The sequence below is a fragment of the Phalaenopsis equestris genome, unplaced genomic scaffold, assembly GCF_001263595.1.
Source record: "Phalaenopsis equestris unplaced genomic scaffold, ASM126359v1 Scaffold000098, whole genome shotgun sequence".
Lineage (NCBI taxonomy): Eukaryota > Viridiplantae > Streptophyta > Magnoliopsida > Asparagales > Orchidaceae > Phalaenopsis > Phalaenopsis equestris.
Genome location: NW_018164540.1, coordinates 1,310,464 through 1,316,946, shown reverse-complemented (window position 1 = coordinate 1,316,946; position 6,483 = coordinate 1,310,464).

Genomic DNA, 6,483 nt, shown 5'->3' with positions numbered 1-6,483 from the left:
TTGGGGCTCAGTTTTGATGCTTGCAGCTGTCCCTTATTCAAATATCTGTTGGAATTCATTTTTATGATTCTAAAGATATACATGGGCCTCGGAATACCTGCTATGCATGATGTGCATATGAGTTGAGTCATCCCACAGATTTCTCTTAATTATGCATACTCTTTTGTGAGGCATGAAGTTTTTTTAATACTCAACTGTAGTTCCTGCAGTTGGCATTAATTTCGTTTTAGCCTATGCATATGAGTTAATGCATGAAGTTTTTTGTGAGGCATTTACTAGAAGGATGCTATATGAAGTTGATAAGTGTTTTGTTTGGGGGAATTTTGTGAGGTAGTACAACCATCTTGCAACATTGATCTAGAAATTTGTGATTCTCGTACAAGAATAATTTATATTCGAGTGCTGCCATCACACTCAAGTGGTCCCATATGTTTGTCCCCCATGTATTTGTTCAACCTCTGTTCTCTATTGTCATGTATTCAAAACAATTTGGCACTTTAGGATGACTTAAATAATTACAGCACCCATTGTGCACTTTTTAGAAGTTAAAATAGTATTTTCGATGTGATATGAAAGAATTGGGCGGTATAAATGTAAAAATTAAAGTTTAGGTGTTAAATATGTAGATACATAGGATTTGGGTGGTATTTATGTAAATGCCTTTTATTAACTATTTTGTTTCCAACCAATCAATGGGCTGCTCACTTCTAATGCACATATTTATGACACCAAAGTGCTGTAAATGTAAATATCAAACTTGAGATGTTAGATATGTAAATATGTAGAGATTGTGTGATATTCATGTAAATTTTTCTAAATAATAATTATTAACTATCTTAGCTATTATTATTATTATTATTATATCAATATTATTATTATTATATTAGGATCTCTTGATAGTGAAGCATGCATTTATGCTCTTTCATATGATATGAGTGGTACAAGACTTGTTACCTGTGAAGCTCACAAAACTATTGAGATGTGGAAGGTAGATGAGATGGCCACATCTGAAACTCATCCTCTTAATTTCAGGCCGCCTAAGGAGTTCAAGAGATACTAAGAATATATAACAAAAATAGGTGATTGTTGAGGGGGCAAAATGTGAGACCTAAAGTCTTCTGAATAGTGAACTTGTTTTAGTTGTTAATGTAAAAATAATTTTGATTTATAAATGCACTTGTGTTAATTTGCTGTTAGGGCAAAATGCTAAAAGTATATGGACGAAGCTGAATTTTTTGTAAAATGCTGAATTTGCAATTTGTTTTATGGAATCATGAGTATAATAGAGACAGTGATGCTTATATTAGAGTTTATATTAACAACTTTGAACATATTTTATAGTTAATGTGGATATATTACTTTATGTTGGTTAATAGCTTTACCTCTTATATGATGGATAATGGTGGAGCAGTTTGGATGATCACGTAAATTTGTTGTCGGCAATTGTTGTCTCCACACTTGGGTAAGTGTACTGACCCTATTTCCTCAATTTTTGGACTGATCTATTCTAATTTTAATAACTGCTGGACGATGAGTTCTATACATTCAGGGAAGTCAGAGAAAGTGATGTGTCGTTGCGGACTACCATCCTTGCTATTCACGTCACGCCAGACACATAACTTCGGGAGGCAGTTTTACAGGTGCCCCCGGTGGGGACAAGGACCGGAAGACTGCAAATTCTTCAGGTGGGCCGACAATGCAACTGTTTCTACGATATCTCAATTGGACACAACTGCTAGGAGTTTGATAGTACCACAATGGGAGACCACCGCATATGGTTTGAGTTCTTCCGTATCCACCGCACCCCATTCGTACAGGTTTGCTCGGGGTTTTGAGGTATCATAAGCGGGCAACATTCGTCATGATGTCTCTCTACATTTTAAAGTCAATATTGTCATATTTTTCCTTGTAATTTTAACATGTTATTTTTTTTTTTTTTTGGTCCTATTATAGTCCATATTAGTGTGTGAATGTGTAATGAACTTTCATATATGTCGTTGTGCTTATTTGATGTAATCAGAATTTTTTTGAGCTATGTAAATATTATTAAACTTTTTTGTATTTTCATTTCTTGACATTTGAGAAAATAACATTCTGCTACACAAATTATTCATTGAACTAAATTTTTTTCAAATAAGTTGTTTACAAAACGCACAAACCAAACAATTAAACAACTTATTCAGAACAAGGGCAAAATGGTCAATTTTTCATGATCAACTGTTTTCCAGACTCAGAACAAGGGCAAAATGGTCAATTTTTCATGATCAGCTGTTTTCCAGACTCACTAACCAAACAACCAGACAGCTTATCCGGATCAGCTGGTCATCAGCAGATTATCATGATAAGCTGCTTATCAGCAGAAGCTGGATAAGCTGCAGCTGCCCCAAATAGACCCTTAATTGGGGCCTTTATCTTTAAAGCAGTGGCTGCTAAATGCATCATACTTTTATTTAACTATCTTAACATCTTCTCCAATGATAGTCTTACAACATTGGTATCTAAAAAATATCTCATCATCTTTAAGCAAGCAAAGCATTTCCATAAAATTATCATTTTATTTATTTTGAATGAGAATGGCATCATCTAAGAAAATATGAATCAAGCTTTCTCGATATCATATTTTTTTAATACATTAAAAAAAATGTTCTTGCAATGCATAAATTTTTTGTAGTTTTTTTTTCTTAATTGAATATTTTTTAGTAGTTTTTCCTCTTGCTTAGCTTGTTAAGTTTCACTCTACTACTCATAACTGATCTATTTTACTAGGTGGCATATCTTAACATGCTTGTTATTCTAGTGAACAGTTAGATTCTCAGATCACAAGGAGTTTTAACTTTATAATTGGCCTAATCAAAAATAAAATATGATCGAAAAATTGGCACATCAACTTATGAAATCCAAAACATAGAAAAACAACATTGGAAAAACTCAAGGAGAAAATAATGAAGAGATCACATGTCTAATATTAAAAAAGCATAAATAAGATTTAGTTACTATGTATGAGTACAAAAAACACAAAAAATTTCATTGAACACATAAAAGAAAATAAAATAAGAAGTTACAAAAAACTCAAACCAGAATCAATCGCCTCTTGCGATGCATCGCAATCCTCCTCATATAATTGCACGTAAATTTCTCTCTCACACACAACTATTTATGACTAAAAGAAAACAACACAAAAATCTTGTCCAAAGAGAACCGACATAGAAAAACCTAAGATTTATAAAGATTCTTCTAAAACCAGGAAAAAGGAAAGCATCCACAGCTAAGAGTTCCCCTTAGGCTTCAATTACATGTTCTTATATGGTTAGAGCTAAATTTTGGTAACAAGTCCTTCTAATTTCATTGATTTGTGTAATGGGGCATTGTGCGATGACAACCAACATATGCTCGCTCGATTCCGGCACGGGTTTGTCGAACGCTCCGTAAAGTGAGGCAGACAAACTTCCCTCAGACGTATTGTGTCGTCAATCCAAGAAAGTGCGTTTGCATACCATGCCTCTCCTTGTTGAGGGTTTGCCGGTGGCCCTTTAGCCACTTTATCATCCTTACTGCTCGGAGAGTGCTCAACACATGTATCATATAAAACATAACAAAAATACCTTCAACAAGCATAAAATTATCATAATAATAAACTATAATATGAGATTTATGAAAAAAAAATATCACAACTTTTATTCACATCAATTCTTGCAAACTTATTACTTGCCCTCAAGTAATCTCATATCAAGCTTAGATTTCCTTAAAATATTTTTATAATTTTATATATTTCATAATTAACATGTGCAAATGTCTATCTCAGGATAGGATTTTCATTCATTTTTAATTGCCTAAATTTATTTAATTTATTTCTTTGCAAGCCTAAGGAGATCTTAAGGCTTTGATTCAGTTTAACTAATGTTTTTTTGTTCTTTAAGTGCGTTAAACACATCTATTCTATAAAATATAACAAAAAAACATTCTACAAGCATAAAATCATCAAAAAAAGGAACTCAATGATGAGATTTACGAAAAAAAAGATCAGCAGTTTGACTCACTACAAAATATATATGGGGGAACACCCACACAACTAAAATATATTTCCAGTTGATCCATCCATACATCTAGCCTCTCCGTAATGGTAAAAATTTTTGAGGTGTATCTTTAGATTTAGCATTTACTTTAAATGACTGATTTTGTCCACCTAAAAATGTTCATTATCATTATCTTTTAAGACATCTCATTATCTACCAAAGTTCTTGATATATTGTTGTTGTCATGAGGGTGATATCTTTTTTTGGAATTCTTCCTCTACATGCAATCTTCATTTAGGAACAATTATCATTATTTGCTTAACATCCACATCATTATAAGTATTCGTCGGTGAAGGATCATGTCTTATTTAGGTAAGTAGCTTGAGATATCTTGTTTTAATTTTGTACCTCAAATTTCCTTTGCCTTTTTCCTAAAGATTTTAAAATTAAAGGATATTCTTTGGTATTTTTATAATCATTTCCTTGATAACAAGCATTATGATTAATTCCATTCAAACTTAGTGTTCACATACCAAATAAATTGATTAATTTGAGTTGACGTGATGTTATAAAGGGATTTTTCAAACACATCCAACATGTTTTAATCTCATTTATATATGTATGGGCAAAATCTGTTAAACCCTCTGCCATTACTCTTATAAGCATGACTTTTTATTGGGCTATGTGTGGTTTTCTGCTAGTGCTTGGTGAATGACTAACACAAATCAAATTTATTTTCTCTTGGGCTACTCTAATGAACTCACAATGACTGGTACCTTGTTCAAACTAGTTAGAATGTCAATGAGAAGTACATGTTAAAATTAGGAAAGTTAACTCAAACCCAACTTATTTAAGCCCAAGTATTTGGACTTAATGAAGCTAAAGTCAAAACCACTGTTTTAGGATACTTTACAGTAACCCTAAACACTCTCCCCGTCTCTCACTCGAGTCAATTAGGCTTGATCAACCCTATTCAACCAAGTCAACCTCAGTAATGCCTTGAATCCACCAATATTAGATATCTAGTTTTTCTAAATTGTTGATTTCTTATGACTAAACTTTGAAGTATTTATCAGAAGTTTTTTTAAAGCAATTTTAGGTCTCTAAGCTCTCTCGTTAAACAATTTGACCAAATATTATTTTAATAAATCAATTCAAAGTCAATCTAAAATCATTCCAATTTGGGTTTTTAATGAAGCTAACAACCCTAGGTTTAAATTTAGGCCTACCCAGACCCACCTATGTGCTTGGTCAAACAGCTTTGACCATAAGGCATGTTAAGAGTTTTTAAGCCAACTTTTAGCTCAAATTTAAGGAGTGAGTTTCAACTGATCCTGAATGCTTTAAGAAATATAAAGAGCTCTTTTTGAGTCCCTCAATCAAAAGCTAAATATCAATTGAACTAATTTTGGTCTCTGGCTCATGTTGAGTCATTAGAATCACATGAGATAACTTGTACCCAAACCCAATCTAACTTCAATCAACTTGGATGATTTAAGCCAAGTCCATTCTCCTTGGATCTTGATTGAGCCTAGTGGGACTTAGGCCAATTATGGATCAAAATGGATCATCACAAGCCAAAACAAACTAAATCCAATATAGACTTGAGCTGTTTGGCCAAGCAATCTTCTTGGTCCTAACATAATAATTGGAATAAATCTCATTCCCACAATGACCCAATTATTGGTTCGATTAGGCTTGATCAAACATTAATCAAAATGAGTGCATATAAGCTATATTAAGCTAATTAATAGTATAATCTAATTAAATTTGATTTAGACCATCCACATGCCTATGACTATTGGGCTCCTATTGCATTCAATTGGGCTTAGATCTAACATGTCATAATTAGGTTCACATTAACCATATTGATTCAACTCAATCTAACCTTAATAAAATTGAACCCGAGGGTTGTGAAACCCCTTAAGTAAAATGAATATAAACTCTTAAATATTGAGGCATTTTGGTGTAGCAGTTAGAGTTTTGATAGAAAATCTATAGTTAAGTGAGCTAGTGTTGTGGCACTCCTAGAATGGGTGACCTTCTGAGAAGTTACACCATTAGGTCAAAGCCGTAAGGCTACAAGACCAAAGCAAAAAATATATCGATGGGTGAGAGTTCAGTTTGTTATAAATGGTACCAGAACATACACTAGCTTTAAGATAAGAACTAAGTCTCATACATAATAAAGTGCTATGATATGGGAACAACCTTTTGAACTCATGATGGGGCAAAGTGGTATATGGTGAGAGCCACCTCTTGAATATATAAGTGGCAACTATAGAATCCAATCTGCATGATGGATGATTACGGGTAAGAGAACTAATGAGGACATCAGTTACTTCAATGTGGGTGATTGTGAAATCGCTCAGTAAAATAAACATGAACTCCTAAACATTGACGCACCTTGTGGTGTAATGGTTGGAGTTTCAACAAAACCACTTGGGAAGTTACACCGTTGGGGAAAGCC